We start from the raw sequence: 17,679 nt of genomic DNA, 5'->3' as shown, positions 1-17,679 counted from the left end.
AAACTGCAGGGGACTCTAATGGGATCATGGGGACCATGCAGCAATCACCTGCATGTCAGTAAACAAGTACTAAATGGATGATAGATGGCTAAATGACAGCTGGACTGGTAACAGATCCTTGAGGACCAGATGCCCCATCTCCCAATGCTTTGAAACTCCACAATTCAGATCTATCCCTCTGGTATGTCTTGACTAAATGTAAGTTATTAACACGTTGAGATTAAAGACTTGAAATAGTTTTTAAAAATCAAAGAAAAATAAAATTACTGTTCCTTACATAGCTGAGTTTGTGGGGTGAAATTTGGAACCACTACACAAACCTCTTTTAGAACACTAATGTCAATGTCCCATATTTATATATGTGAAACATATTTTGTGGACAAAGTACTTCTTTTATGAACACATGCCCTAATTGTTGAAAAACAAAGCTGAGTGGGACATGGGTACTGAGTGACCTAGCAGGAGAATAGTGGGTATTTCAGGGGAAAGAAGAGGGGGATTTGGAAAAATTCCTCTTTCTAACTTAAAGAGAAAAGACAGTTAAGAGAAAAAAATTAAGGAAAAGAGCCAAATGAATGTCCAATGTTGCTTTTGTTTTCATTATGATTCTTATACAGAATTAATGGGATTTCCTGTGAAATTTTCTAGCATATTCTTTAAACCACTGGAATTGTTTTGTATTTATTATTTTATTGGATGTAAGAAATAAAAATAAACTATAAGAAGCTGAAAAGGCATGTAACTTCATGAATATTAAGAAGCAATGGAGGTACCCATTCTAAGTTAAAATTGGCTTGCCTTATACGGGTTGCAAAGACAACACACACAAAGATCATCAATGGTGATGAGATTATTGATGGCATCTCTCATCTCTTATTTATGTGTACCAGTGAGTTGTTTAAAAATAAATTTAAAGGAACATTGACTAGTGTTGACCTCTTAGCAGGGAGGACAGGTACGAAGCCATAGGTGCCAAAAATTTCTACAAACACACAGGTTTACAAAAAAACAAGCCTCAAACCAAGACTCTTCAGCAAAGTTGAAATTTGCTCTTGGGAGGAGATCCCCATTTTGTGACGTTGGGACACACACCTTCTCCTGCTGGATAGTTTCCTTTGAGGGAAGAGTATTTTTTCTTCAGTATTACTTTTCTTCAGTTTTGACTTGTTAAACTTCTGCACTTTGGACAAAGCTGGTTCATCACTCATCTTGACTGAAAGAAAGACTGAAGGTTTGAGTCTAGCATATAGCTAGCTGTCTGTTCACTGCTGCCCTATTCACTCTGGATCAGGCCTGAAGCTGGAATATTTATCTGAGGTGTGGAAAACACAACACTATGTTTAAAATCAGGTTAAATTTCTGGCTATGTCAGTTAATAGATGTGTGACCTTGAGCAATCTCTTAAGTTCTTTGAATCTCGATTTCTTCAATTATAAAAGGGATCTCTATACACATCCCATTGAATTCTTGATAGAATTGAACTGTATCCTGAAAGAGCTTTGTAAGAGGTAAAAAATTTAAAAATTAAGCAAACAAACAAACAAACACAAAAACCCTGAACCATGTAGTGGAGGAGACAATGCAATAAGAGATCATTTAAATGTAGAGGACATCTGGGGTTGTAAAACCAACTGCTCAATACAAGGACTTTAGACATGATGAGGAAAAGTGCCTTAAAAAGTGTCTCTTCTGGAAATGTCTTTCAGAAAAACAGGAAGGGGTGGGGGGGAGGAATTATCTGGACATGGGAGGAAAACCCAGATAACTTGGGTTCAAGTCTAGTACCTACAGCACTGAACTCTGCACCACCTATTTTTTTGCTCCCTTGCCTTGGAGATCTACTTAGAATTAGTACAGGTTACATTGTCCTGCACTTATAGCTTCAGAATAGGACAGTCAGCAAATGCCTTCAATATAAGAAATTAACAGTAATTGGGCTTTAGAAATTAATATTCTTTCAACTTCTAGAAATCCTTCTTAGATATTATCCTTACTGTGAAAAGCCTCTGCTATTGGTTCAACTAGCATTTCTTGCTTTGTGACATCTCTGGAAGTTCGAAATTCCTGTGAGAAAAATCTTTGTCACTACCCTTTGAAAACTGAGAATTAGGAAGCAAGCTTCACCTCAGGTGAAGCTTCAGGTGACATGCACTAAGGTTAGAAACAACAGTAGTCTTCTAAATTTAGTACGGTGTCTTCTAGTTGTTAAGCGACATGAAGAGAATTCCCTCCCTCGGAGTTCTTGTGAAGTAGTGTTTGGTAGGAACATTTTGCTGTGTTACCGGGGGTAGGGATGGTATCTCAAAATCGCATGATCATGGTGCACATGATGGCCATTAAACTGTCTTCTCAGGAGGGTAGTACACCTTATTAACTAGAGCATTTGAAGTTTCATGGAAATTTTTGATTGGTTTAGAATTGTGGGTTTGGGAGTCGATGCCAAGCAGAGGTCAACATTTTGTGCAATAGAGAGGAAATATATTTGAATGGGAAAAAAACATCTTATGAAGGACTCCAGTGTCATCAAAACTGGGGCATTATTGGGGAAAGAATATTAAAAAGAGACTCTTGGGAGTGGGGAAACAAGTGTGGATTTGGATTTGGTTTGGGAGTTTATTGTTTTCTCTCTTTCTTTTTTGTGGTACTTGGGATTGAACCTGAGATGCTTGACCACTGACACCTTTTAAAATTTGAGACATGGTCTCACTAAGTTACTGAGGCTGGCCTTGAATTTGTGATCCTTTTGCCTCAGCCTCCTGAGTAGCGGGGATTATAAGCATGTACCACTGCACCTGGCTCCCAAGTGTAGATTTTGAAGAATAGATATATTAAGGGAGATTCTCACAAATATTTTATTTTATTTTTTAATTTTAATTTTAATTTTTTTATTGGTTATTCAAAACATTACAAAACTCTTGACATATCATTTTTCATACATTTGATTCAAGTGGGTTATGAACTCCCATTTTTACCCCAAATACAGATTGCAGAATCATATCAATTACACATCCACATTTTTACATAGTGCCATATTAGTAACTGTTGTATTCTGCTACCTTTTTTATTTTGAGAAACTTCAAACCTTTGGAAAAATTGCAAGAATATTTTCATAAATACTCATATGCCCTTATATGTGTATGTACATATATAGAGAATGAGAGTATACACCTGTACAAATATGTACATATATTCATTTTCTGTATGGCTAGATAGAAAGATCAATAGCTACAGGGAGAAATATGCACAGGTATATAGTTTTTGAATCATCTTTATACACATCATGACACAACACTACTAAACACTTCAGCATGTATTTCCTAAGAGCAGGGCCATTCTCCTATGACTACAATATAGTTATTCCACTGAGGAACTTAAATTTGATACAACACAGTATCTAATGCATATCCAAATTTTCCTATTGCCCCAGTAAGATTCTTATACATCTCCACCTTAAAAGAGATTAAAACATAGTTTCCTCATTCAACATAAACGGCATTTCCATTTTTTTCTACAAATTAATCAAAACCAACCACATTTCCCATTAATACTTTTATGCCAGCAATTTATTTGGGGGAACTTACACATGTTGCACATCCGGATTAGTAGAGGGTAAAATAGAAATAACAGAATTTAGCAGCAGGGAACCTGATTGACATTGATTACATTTGAAACAATGAACTTATTCTGTTCTCTGCGATGCTGATCTTTTTCTCTAATATCATATTTTAATCCTGCCCTCTCTCAGTCTTCTCAGTATGTGATAAGTTTCTTATGGTGCTTGTCTCCCAGATATTACTATTAAATAATATAAACAACTTGCTCTCAGTAGTCTTTTTTTTTTTTTAAAGTACTTTAGTTTTAGAGCAGTTTTAAATTTGCAGAAAAGTTGAGAAAACAGTACAGTTCCATGTATCTTCCCACCTCCTGCTTCATATACTTTCCCTTGTTATTAACATCTTATGTTAGCATGGTAATGAACCAATATTGATTCATTATTATTACCTTTAAAAGTCCATACTGTATTCAGATTTCCTTAGTTTTACTTAATGTCCTTTTTCTGTTCAAAGATCCCATCTAGGATATCAAATTACATTTAATTATTCTTTCTTCTTAGACTCTTTAAGCTGTGATAGTTTCTCAGACTTGGTTTTTGTGCCCTTTATAGTTTTAAGCTCAGAGGTCATTGGTAATTCAATTTGTTCACATTGTTTAGCAGAGCACCCCAACAAATATTATTTTGATGTAAGTAATACTTCTATGAAAACCAATCCTGTTTTTCTAAGTAGTATGGTGGTAAGGTTGATAAAGGTATCTTTGAAACTTCTTAGAACAGGTTTGGTTGTGTTTAGGTCACACTGTGTTTATTTATTGATTATAGATGGGATAGGAAGTCATAGCATTTATTGGTGGGATGATTTTCTTTGGGTGGATTGAATCAATGAAGCTCAAGGCAAAAAGACTGACTGAGAGGGTGGAACCAGTTAGAAAGTGCTTTTTCCTTTGGAACCTGATGCTCTTACAGATCTCACATGACAGCAGGTAGTCTACATTTTTCTCTTTATCTTTGGATTAAGATAAACCATCTTGGGGTAATTTGGTTCAAGATAGACTACTATCCTTTTACAAACAGATAGTTCTTTGTACTTCATTTTTTTCTTTCTTTTTTTAATTGAGATGCAATTTACCTATAGTGATAAAGATACCTTTTGAGTGTATAGATACAACGTTTTGACAAATGGATATACCTCTATGACCAACACCCTAAGACACAGAACATGTCAATCATTGTAGAAAGTGATCTCATACCCTTTCCAAATCAATGCCTGCCATAATCTCTGGAGCATCCATTGGTCCAATTTCTTTCACCACAGATTAGGTTTGCCTGTCCTAAAATTTCATATAAATGGACTCATACTGTTAATACTTTTTTGTGACTGGTTTTCTTAACATGTTTTTGATATCCATTCACGTTTTACGAGTATCAAAAGTTCATCTCACATTACTGCTGAGCAGCATTCTTTGTATTGTAATAATACACCACAATTTTTCATGAATTCTTGTATTGACGGAATTAGTTTTTGTCTGATTTTTAGTTATTATAAAATTGTTGTGAATGTTCTTGTATGGGTCTTTTTGGGAGACCTGCTTTCCATTTCTCTTGGGTATGGAATTGCTGAGTCATATGGTCGGTGTAAGTTTAATGTTATAAGAAAATGTCAAACCATTTTCAGGGCGATTGTACCATTTTATTAGGTATCTCTTGTTGCATAAAAAAAAAACTTGCCACAAACTTGATAGCTTAAGCAACACACATTATCTCAGGTTTTTTAGGGCTGGGCACAGCTTTGTGGATCTTTGTAAGGCTGCAATCAAGGTGTTGGTCAATACTGAGTTCTCAAATTGCATCTCAGTTGATAAAGGATCCATTTCCAAACTTGTGCGGTTGTTGACAGAATTTGCAATTTGCAACCAGAAGCTTTCTAAGTCATCTGATAAATGGGTTGGAGTTGCATTGCCAAAAACAGTAAATATTGCCCTTAGAACCCAAAGAGGCCCATAATGATAAGTTTTTTTCTTAGTGGCATTATGTGACAGGTGCAATTGTCCTTTATGTCAAAGATGGTGTTCCCAGAATATGCAGTGCTGAATCCTAAAAGTTTCATCAATGTCCTTGATTACCTCCAATGGTATCTCCCATTTTGTGGTATGCGTGTGTTTTGCTAGGCCATTTAGACCATGCTGCTCAATGCGTACTCTACAAACATATGTCTACACTGTCTACAAGGGGTCTACAGCCCACAGACAGTGAACACTTGTTTGTTCACATGGCAAGGTAAATTCAGAAATTGAAAATTTTGTGTTTAGAAATTTTTAGTAGTTTGATATTGCTGTGTTTTCTAAGCATTTTATCAGAAGACTCAGTGAGAAGGATATAAGTCATTTTGTTGGTTGTCAATCTTGTGGTGATTTGCATGTGCAGTAGGGTATATGCTAGTCAAGTTCAGTAATTTCCATAATATTGTTCTATGACAGATGAGAAAGAAAGAGAGTGTGGGGTGGGGAAGGCAAAGTGTGGTATGGTGGGAGGGAGAGAGTAAGGAAAAAAAACAAAGGAGAAAAAGAAAGAAAGGGTCTGTCACCACAAGTGTTTGAGAAGCATTGATCTTGAGAACTTGCCCCTTCGTGCTCACTAGAACATAGGGCAGAAGAATTAAAATAGCCCTGGGGCTACATAGTGACCATGTGCTCCTACTCTTCATGCATATAAATCCTTCCTAATGATGGTAATGAGGAAAACCACTTATATCCAATCAATAACTACTTACAAAATGCCAAAGTCTAAGTTAATCTGCTCCAAGATGATACTACATGCTGCAGGGCATATAACTACATGCTGCGTATCTATAGGGAGCTATTACATGCTGCATGGCAGCTTCTGTTGGAACTACCATTGAGTTAAGTATATGGCTGTACACTGCCATCTGCCATGATCTCATTTTTGTAGGTGATAGACAGGAGAATCAAATGGGAATGTAATGAAAACTATAACCCACACAATCCTTTAAGTCTTTGATAGTCTTTGCAATTCTTCTAAGATGCTATCTTGCTTCTGATTTCCTATCCTTGCTGAGGATGATAGTGGTGGTTTCAGAGACCTCTACCTGGCCCTCTTACATAATGGCTATTACTCCACAGTTCAGGGAACCACTGTGACAGTTTTGTCAGCAAAGATTATCTATTCTAATTATATATCCAGTAACTTAACTATAGAACACATTCATGAACCCATTGGATCCATTGTGTTAGAGTGAAGCCAAAACTCCATTGGTCCCCATTCTAACTGGAGAATCATAATGGTAACAGTGTCTGCTCAGACCCTGAGTCTAACCATTCTCATTTTCCAGTGCTTGATTAACTTGGCCAATGGCCACAAATGCTTTTTAGGAACCATCTGCCAAAAGCTGTCATTGTATGATTTGCAGGCAATAGAAAACTTAAAACAAGCTGGAGGTACACCTTCTGTCAGCCAAAGGGTTCAGGTCACCAGTGGATTGGAGCTTCTCATAGCTTATGGGAACCAATTGTGTAGATCTCTTCTGAACTCTCTGTTTAGTGACATTGTGTTGGTAGCTTGAAATTGACCAAAGTAGGAATGTTACATCACAGAAACTGGTCAGTACTAAAATGTCCTTTCCCACACAATTTTCCCCTGAAACTGGTTATTTTTTCCCAGTAAATTACAAGGGGAGATTGGGGGATTCCCTATTCTAAGTCTTGTCCATCCAAAGTCTTGGAGTAATACTCATTTCCTCTCCAGGACAAGATGTGGACCAAAGTGACCCTTCAAATCTATGCCTTTAAAACTCGTTTTCTCTTAAAATCAGACCCTAGGCCTGCTTTTAGTATAGCTTGCTTTAGATTATGGGAAATCACAGTCTTATTAAAAATTGCCAGGAGAGATAATCTGGCTATCATGGTATGCCTTAGAGTGACAGGTGACTGTCCTGAGACATCAGGATCTTTTGTAAGGTATACAATTCCATCAACAGAATCCAGCCCACCCCACAATTCTTATAATCATTGTTCCCATACTGTTCAAACATCATAGCCACCACCTATCCCACTTTCTACTTCTACTGCATCCCAAGTAGCCATATGTGGGAAGTCTTACCAACTATGATACTGCTGTGTGGCCCTGATTACTAACTACTTACCATATCCTGGATTTTTATTGCCATAAGATCAGTAAGTAACCCCACCCCAGTTTTCCAACCTGATGTCTGTAGAATAACTCCTGGTGTCAAGTCTCTTACCTTGGGACTTTAATATTACTACTTATTCTAGAAAATACAGCTTGAGTGCAGTTTGGGAGAAACAGGAGTGAAGATAAAGTGGATAGGCAGGGAGGAGGAGAAACTAATGCAATCATGCACCATATAATTATGTTCTGGTCAATGATGGAATGCATATGCAATGGAGGTTATATAAATTATATTACCTAGTGACATTAAAGCTGTCTTAGTTTGTCTAGGTACACTGCTTGATGTTTGCATAATGACAAAATTGCCTAATGTTACGTTTTCAGAACTGTGTCCCTGTTGTTAAGCAATACATCACTATATAATAGTGTATTAATAACCTAGCTAATGCTTGATGTCAAGCCCAACTGACTGCTCAGTACCATGGGAGTATATTTTGAGAGATCATCTGAACTACTGTTTCAGAATATTCTGTCTTGGTGGAAGGAGGCACAGGAATTTATCTGCTGCAATCATCTCTGTTGATTAAGGGTTTATCCCGTGGGCATTAACACCTCTGCATTTCCAGGCTGCTCATCACTCAGGCCCAAGGATTAGGCATCGTCTCATTCCTGCTAGGCCAGAAGGTGAGCTGTGCTTGGCTTGGAAATGAGGGTGGGGAACTATCTAGATGCTTTCCTGTCAAGTCTCTTGCTGTACTGGGGCTGGGCAGAGCACATGCAGAATTGATTGCTGTGGAGGCAGCTGGGTAAAACAAATGTTCAGTGGGCCTGGATTCAGGGGAAGCAGTTGGGTTTAAAGGTGACTTACACATTGCTTGGGGCTGACACACTACCTTTTCTGATCTTAATTTTCAGCATTTTGTTTCATTCCATGTACATTCTTCCAATGAATTCTCCTTTTTTGCTAAGGTTAGCAGTAACCTATCTCTTTTTCATGAGTCTAATGAATTTGGGGCAATACAGTACACCCTCCTTAATGTTCTAAACACTACTGTGTACATGTCCGATGCTCAGTAAATGCTTGATAAACTGCAGAACTTTTTTGGGGGACTGTGCCACTTATTTATTGTTGTATAATAGCCCATCCCAAAAATTAATGAGTAAAAGCAATAGTGATTAATTGGCTAAGTGGTTCTTCTGCTGTCCTCACTTGATGGATGGGGGGAGTCTGAACTCAGCTGGGATGCTAGATCTTTCTCCATGTAGTCTGTCATGCTCATAGGGACTCACTGATGCTTCCCACATGGTTTGGATCCAGAAGACCACAAGCTCTTATGGAGGTACTATATACTTTAAGCTTGCTGAGATCCTATTGGCCAACAAGTCACAAGGCCAAGCCCAGCATCAATGTGGAAAGAGACTATATACAGGCATGCATATCAGTCGACGTGATTCACTGGAGGCCATCAGTGTATCAGTCAACTGTGGGGAATGTCTTTGTCAAAGTGTCCAATTGATGGGTGTTTATATTACTACTTATGGCAGAGACTTCTGGTTGCCTCCTACTAGGTCTCCCTTGTATCCACATTAATAGAATTCCTGATTTTTAGCCACACACATGGCCTCTCAAAATTTTATTTACCTGTAGCCTCACAACTGGATGTGACTTTGCATCCAAGTTTTGATCAATGGGCTATAAGTGAAAATGTATTGTGGCAGTTTCCAGGAACTCCTCTTCAATGAGAAATGACATGTGCTCTGGCTTTTTAAACTTCACCCTTTCCCTCATCCTGCTATCTAGAAAGTGCATGTGACTTTTGACTGCAATCTTGAACCTTAAGCATTGCCCAGGGATGGTGGAGTTGTGAGTTGCAGATGTCTGTGTCCTGAGGACTTCGTTGAGCAATACCTTCACTCAGCTCTGAATTCCCACCTCTAGACTTTCACCTGGGATAAAAATAACCTTCTGTTTTGTTTAGTTTGTTATTTTGGGTTCTGCTATTGATAGCTAACCTTTCTAGTTAACTGGCCCAATTATTAAAATACAGTCTCTGTATATCTTTAGACATATAATGTACTTGGAGTATGTGATTCCTTACCTTTTACTCATCTTACCCCAAACAGATCAGAGCAGCAAGTTGCTAGATTATTACAACTCAAGCCAATGAATACAGCCACTGCACCAGAAGAAACCCTTCTATTTCCAGGTGCATGGTTTTCTCCCCAAGAGGAGAAACCTGCTGCTCTAGGTTGAACATGTCCCCCAGATTTGTTTTTTGGAAAATTAATCCCAAATGCAATAGTGTTGAGTGTGGGACTTTGAAGAGGTGATTTGATTTTCATACCTCTTATTCTTCAGGAAAGGAGGGCAATGTATCAGGTAGAAATTGTACAGATTTAAATCAGCAAATTAAGAGAAACCTGTATAGATCATCAAGTCATTAAGAAAACAAGATAAAAGGGAGGAAACTATAAAATGTTTGTATTCCTGTAAACCAAAAGAGACAAATTCAAAACATTGGTGCTATCTGGCAAAGTGGGAAAAACTCTTAATAAGACCCAGCTGCAACTCCTACTTTTTGTTTCTTTGGTTAGGGGACACCTCATGTTAACAATACTATTGAGGAAAACCACATGAAAATGAAATTATTAGGTTGTCTCCCATTCATTGTGGAGATAGGGGGCAGTGGGGAGAATGAGGGAAGGCTTTCGCATTAGATGATGGTTGGGATTTGAAGGGTTGTAAATAACAGGAGGTACCTCAGTCACAGCAAGTTCTTAGGTGATGCCTATCTGTGTAACTCCTGATGGCTTGCTTATAGAAAATGTCAACACTGTGTTAGCTGCTGTCTTTTGTCTGTTTTATGTTGCTATGATAGAACCATAAACCACATAGTGTATAAAGAACAGAAATTTAATTATTAGAGTTCTGGAGGGCAGGAAGTCCAATTTTGAGGAGTCTATACCTGACAAAGGCTTTCTTGCTGTCATAATATGGCAGAGGGCAATGCATGGTGACAGAGAGCAAGAGGTGGCCAAATTAGCTTTTATAACAAAGCCACTCCTGTGATAACAATATTAATACATTCATGAGGGCAGAGACTTTATGACTTCACCACCTCATCAAGGTCTTACCTCTCAACATGGTTGCTTTGGGGATTAAGTTTCCAACAAATGAACTTTGGGGGACACATTCAAACCAGATCAGCTGTTTTTCCTCACTGGGAGAAACCCATGCACTTGAAAATGGAAGAGTTGCTATTACTCAGTTCATTGGTTTGAGTTGTAAATATCTGTTAGCTCGCTGCTTTGGGTACCTGGTTCTTGCCATTGCCAGGGAGAGTTGAACCTGCAGTGAGGGCATTGGATTACGACAGCAATACAAACACTAGAAGAAATGCTTTCATTCTTTTCTTTCTTCAAAATCCTGCCTGTCATCTTAAATCTTTGTTCCTGAGATATGACCTAGAGTTTATGTGATAACTAGATTCGTTTAAATACTTATTTTTTTTCTCCTGTTTTGAGCAGTACCTAACCTCTTTATCAGAGAGCTCAGAATACTACTGCCAATATTCTTTGTGTTCCCCCCAAATTCATAATGTTGAAGTGCTAACTCCCAGTACCTTAGAATGTGACTGTATTTGGAGACAAGATCTTTACAGAGGTAATTAAGTTAAAATGAGGTTATTAGGGTCATTCACCTAACTGGTATTTGTTAAGCGTCCATTACATGGCAGAGACAGGTTAGGCATGGGCACATACTGGTTAGCTAACACAGACCTTCCCTCATCAACTGGTTGGCTTTGTGGACATATGAGCTAAGAAGTAGCAAAGTGCCCCATATTAGAAGGACCTTGGTGTTTATTTAATACTCTCATGTTACCATCTTCAAATTCTTAGTTTTGAACCAGGGGCACTGTATTTTCATTTTGCTCTGGGTCCTACAAATTATGTAACTGGTCCTGCTCCTGGAAATTGCAATTTAGAAGGACAGTCAACTACAGTCTCTCTACTGAGGAGTGTGAATTGGTGGTATGGAGAGAAGGTCAGTGTAGTAGGAGAAGTAGCATAAGAGATTAAGAATAACATTGACAAGCAGAGGAAGGAGAGCTGCCTGCTGATTGGGGATGACAAGATACATTTTGTTTTCTTCCTTTTTTTCCTGTAATATTATCATTAACCCTGAGTAATTCAGATTAACTTAGCATGTTTCTGTTTTTTTGAAACCTGAAAGAATTCAAGAAGAACACATATGGGAAGTGATTTAAATCATGGGGTCGAAATTGAGCAAGAAGAGAACTGAAGACCTTCAAAGGTCAGTTGTTTCCAACATTATCTGTGAAGGGACTTTTCACTCTTTAAAATTTTCTATTTGTCATGAAGTGATACTTTTTGGAAATTAAAACAAAAACAAAGTGCTAGAAGAATAAAATGAAAACAAACAATAAGGGCAAACCAAATACAAGCTCACATTTTCCACATTAAATAGAAAAATTACATTTCAATAAATATAACAAGACAAACACATGGTATGAAAGAAAAGAATTACAAAAACGCAATTGCTCATTGAAAGTGTCTCTAAAGGTAATTAATATGGAGAATTGCTATTATACTCTTAATTTTTGGCATTTCACAGTCATAATAATTAATATAAAGTTGTGGAATTAAGTAGAAATTCCTCATACTAAACAGTACACAGTATCAATTTTTAAAACTTTGATCTGATAAGTGAGTATGTTCCTTCCTTGTGAAATTTCCTAATGTAGGTTGATTGGATTGATGATACACTACTTGAAGGAGATAATGCATAGCCAAACTATTTTTGTGTTTTATTTTAATAACATGAATACCAGAGAAACCAGTCTCTCAAAGGTATGAAGAGAATGGAAGAAAGCAATTTTAGTAAGCTCAGGATATTCACTTTAAACTTTTATCCATGATGAAGGAAACAAAGCTTTATTTTCTAAATTCGTCAGTAGCTAGTTTCAAAAATTGTCATATACTTGGTGAGGATGTGGAGGGAAAAGGTACACTCATATACTGCTGTTGAGACTGCAAATTGGTGCAACCACTCTGGAAAGCAGTATGTAGATTCCTCAGAAAACTTGGAATGAAACCACCATTTGACCCAGCTATCCCACTCCCAAAGGATTTAAAATCAGCATACTACAGTGATGCAGCCACATCAATGTTTATAGCAGCTTAATTCACAACAGCCAAACTATGGAATCAACCTAGATGCCCCTTAACAGATGAATGGATAAAGAAAATGTGGTACATATGCACAATGGAATATTACTCAGCCTTCAAAAATGAATGAAATTGATCAAATTATACTGTTTTATTGTGTGCATGTATGAATATATTATAACAAATCCCATATATATAATGTGCTTATAAAAAGGGAAAATTTGACCTATAAAATTATAGTTATATTTAAATAATCTTTCAATAGAAGAAATGGATTTTGGATCCATGAGTTTGTGGGTGTGTGTTTGAGTGAACTTATTTTGGTGGAGCATAAATATTCAAAATAGTTTATCAAATTCATAATTACCTTTATTTTTTGTACACATATAACTGTCATTTAAGTTTGATGGCTTTATTACTTTATTAGTATATGATTTTAGAACTTTGCTATGAGTTATGGCTATGAACTCAATAAGTGGGGGATTATGTTTCTAAGTAAAACTAGTAAAAACCCTTAGTTCTTTAATTCTTTAGAATCATTTATAAGATCACTTAGTTTACTATTACTGTTACTAACACATTAAAGATGTTTATTTTATTTATTTCATCTCTTACAATATAGGACTTAAAATAAATGACACAAATTTTACTCCCTTAATGTGACTGAGTCGCCAAAAAAGACTCAAGTAAATCCAGGCATCAAGTAAAATTAAAATTACTGTAAAACAATAAAAAAATAAATATTTACATTTTCAGAGATTTTTACTTAGTTTTGAGTTGCAGGAGAAAAAAAATAACCTTAAAATATGGTCATACGAGCATGACAAAGACACAGGCATGCCCCCTGCAACTCACCACACAAGTTGGAGAAGAGTTCCATATTCTGTTCAATGAGAAGTGTCCAATGATCATGTTCTTAGATACTACTGACATGTCAAACTGCTATGAATGCTAAACATTTTTAATTTCAGTATTTAACTCCTTGTGACTAAACACAAGCAGTTTTGCAGACTCATACTGGTACAAGGACCATTCTTTGCAAAGCATTGCTCAAAGGAACACCTACATTGAAGAGACAGGCAGAAAAAGAATTAGTGAGGGAGTTTGCAAAGTAAAAGAAGGGAGGGAGAGACCATGGATTTGTAGAAGACTAGGGAATTTTTGAGAAAGGGGAATCAGTTAACTGTGTTAACTGCAAGAAAGGTCAAGGAGATAAAGGACCAAAAATAAGTCATTAAATTGACAATCAGGACGTTGGTGACCTTTGGAAGAATGATTTCAATGGAGTGCTGGTGATGGTAGTGGAAGAAATCCAGGCATTAATAAGCTGAGGAATTGGGGAAGTAGTGTGAATCAATGGAAACCATACTCTTAAGAAGCAAGATGGTAAAAAAAAAAAAAATGAAAATAGTGTGGAAGCTTGGTGGCGCAAGCACATGGAAGGAAGACAAGTGGCTCCTGATTGTGCCCAGCCAGACTGTGGCATTAAAAATCCTCAAACGCTTCGAGGCCTAGGAGTGGCAACTAATCCCCATAGAAGTGCAATGGTATTAGATTGGAAGGATCCTGAAGGATGTGAAGGAACTATACAGCCATATGTATTGGATCATCTTCCCATAAATTTATGGGGACGAGATGTCCTAGATCAATTAGGTTTGACATTAACAAATAACATCAACCAAAATGCACCCACTATTATGACTAGACAAGGTTTTAGGAAAGGAAAAAGATTAGAAAAACAAGAACAAGGTATAGCAGCACCAATACAAATAGATCAAGGAACAGACAGACATGGGTTGGATTTTCAGAAAGGGCCACTGAGACAATAAAAATTACTTGGAAATCAGAAAGACCAGTATGGGTTCCTCAGTGGCCCCTGACTAAAGAAAAGATACAAGCAGCCCATGACCTGGTCAAACAACAATTAGCGGAAGGACATATACAACCTTCCATATCTCCCCATAATACTCCCATTTTTGTCATCAAAAAGAAATCTGGTAAATGGAGATTATTGCAAGATTTAAGAGCCATTAATAATGAGATGGTTATTATGGGACCTGCTCAATCAGGGATTCCTCAGTTGTCTGCTTTGCCAAAAACCTGGTATGTTTTAGTTATAGATATTAAAGATTGTTTTTTTTCAATTCCAATTCATCCTGAGGATAGTCCACGTTTTGCATTTACTATCCCTGCACTGAATCATGAAGGTCCTAATCAGAGATATGAATGGAAAGTACTCCCTCAAGGGATGGCTAACAGCCCAACTATGTGTCAAATTTATGTTAACAAAGTAATCCAGCCACTTAGAAATCAAAATCCTGAACTACAAATATTTCACTATATGGATGATGTATTATTAGCACACAAAGATAAAAACACATTGCTAGAATGTTATGCCACACTTACAAACTTATTAAAAAATTATAATCTAGAGATAGCAATAGATAAAGTACAATTAAATTTTCCAATTAATTATTTAGGAGTTCTATTATCCTCAACCATGGTCCGTCCACCAAAAATTCAAATACGAGTAGATCAACTCAAATCACTTAATGACTTTCAAAAGTTATTAGGAGACATAAATTGGATAAGGCATTATTTAGGTATACCAACAGGAGAGTTGGGACCTTTATTTGATATCCTAAAAGGTCCATCAGATCCAAATTCACCCTGAATGTTAACACCTGAAGCAAGAAAGGCATTAAAAATCATTGAAACATATATGGAAAATATGCATTTGGATAGAATTGATATAAGTTTGCCTTTATTATTTATTGTACTACCAACAAAAAATATTCCTACAGGAGTATTTTGGCAAGAAGGTCCATTATTATGGATACATTTATCTTATTCTCCTAACACTATTCTTACTAGGTATCCTGAGGCTGTAGGACAATTAATACTCAAAGGAATAAAAGCAGCAAAGGGAGTGTTTCGAATTTCTCCCAATAAAATTATTACTCCATATACTATGAATCAAATTGATGAGTTAGCTAATGAGTTAAATACTTGGGCAATAATCATGTGCAAATCTAATGTTTCATTTGATAACCACTTACCATCTAATCCTTTATTGTCTTTTTGGTCATTGCATCCTGTAATTTTTCCAAAAATGACAAGAAAAACACCTATCATGAATGCTCCAAATATATTCACTGATGGGTCAAATAATGGTACAGCAGCAGTAGTTACCCCTGATCAAACTTTTACATTTTTAGTACCCAAACAATCAGCTCAAAAGGTAGAGCTTAATGCAGTTTTACAAGCTTTTGTGATGTTTAAATATTCTGTATTTAATTTATTTTCTGATAGTCAGTATGTAGTTAATGCTATAGTATCTCTTGAAGATGCTGGTAGGATTTCCCCTTCTTCTACTGTTTTCTCTTTGCTTTCCACTATACAAAGTCTAATCTGGGACAGAAAAGATCCATTCTTTATAGGACATATCAGGGCACATACAGGATTGCCTGGAGCCCTTAGTTTGGGCAATGATTTAGCAGATAAAACTACACATGACATACATATTTTCTCTACACTAGAAGAAGCTATAAATTTTCATAAAAAGTTCCATGTCAATGCTAATACTTTACAAAAGCGTTTTAAAATAACTAAGGAACAAGCTAGACAAATAATAAAACAATGTCAAAATTGTGTGACCTTTTTACCACAAGTTAATCTTGGAGTCAATCCTAGAGGATTGATACCTAACCATATTTGGCAGATGGACGTCACACACTTGCCAGAATTTGGAAAATTAAAATATTTGCATGTTACAGTTGATACTTCTTCTGGATTTTTGATGGGCTCCCTTCATGCCGGAGAAAAAACTAAAGATGTTATAGCTCATTGCTTACAAAATTTTGCCACTGTGGGTGTTCCAAAACAGTTAAAAACAGATAATGCCCCTGGTTATACTTCTACCTCTTTTAAACAATTTTGCTCAACATTTGGCATTACTCATATAACAGGAATCCCATACAATCCACAGGGACAAGGCATAGTTGAAAGAGCTCATCAAACTATTAAAATGTACTTATTAAAGCAAAAAGAAGGAATTGGGAAGGGGTATATATTCCCCAAAGATAAACTTAAAATAACCCTTTTTACTCTAAACTTTTTAAATTTGGATTCATCAGGACTTAGTGCTGCAGAAAGGCATATGTGTCCAAAAAATGTACATAAGCCCAAGGTACTTTGGAAGGATATTCTAACAGGACAATGGAAAGGTCCTGACCCAGTAATTGTCTGGAGTCGGGGGTCTGTTTGTGTGTTTCCACAGGGAGAACAGCAGCCGATTTGGATTCCAGAGAGATTAACCAAGGTCCTGACCCAGTGATTGTCTGGAGTCGGGGGTCTGTTTATGTGTTTCCACAGGGAGAACAGCAGCCGATTTGGATTCCAGAAAGATTAACTAAAGCGATTTCTACAGACCAAAAAGAAGATGATTTGGCTCAAATCCATAACAACTGATATCCAAAACTCCAGTTTGGCTATTCTTACATCTGCAACAGAACCAGGATGCTTTTTTCAATATCTATTTTATTATTGCCCTTTGCCATATCATGAAGTTCTATTTTGTTTTTTGAGCTCATACAGACCTAGGTTAATGTTTTGCTGATCAGTTCTATTTTTTGACTATAGAGTTTTTAAACATTGCAATGGAGATTTCACCTGTAAAAAGTTATAAGGCCTTTACTATAATGTTATGTGTTGTATGTATTATATTATGTGTGCACACTTGTGTTTTGTGTTATATGTTTGAATGTACGTATGTCCATATATCATAT

The 17,679-nt window shown here is 36.6% G+C and overlaps 1 pseudogene; it reads right to left on the bottom strand.

The window, feature by feature from the left end:
* Positions 1 to 518: 518 nt before the first annotated feature.
* Positions 519 to 1,208, bottom strand: LOC124099012 (thymosin beta-15A-like; annotated as a pseudogene).
* Positions 1,209 to 17,679: the final 16,471 nt, after the last annotated feature.

This window comes from Marmota monax, unplaced genomic scaffold, assembly GCF_021218885.2.
Source record: "Marmota monax isolate L192 unplaced genomic scaffold, Marmota_monax_Labrador192_F-V1.1 WCK01_AAM20220418_F8-fsc00011, whole genome shotgun sequence".
In the NCBI taxonomy this organism is placed as follows: Eukaryota; Metazoa; Chordata; class Mammalia; order Rodentia; family Sciuridae; genus Marmota; species Marmota monax.
This window is presented reverse-complemented; position numbering and strand designations above follow the sequence as displayed.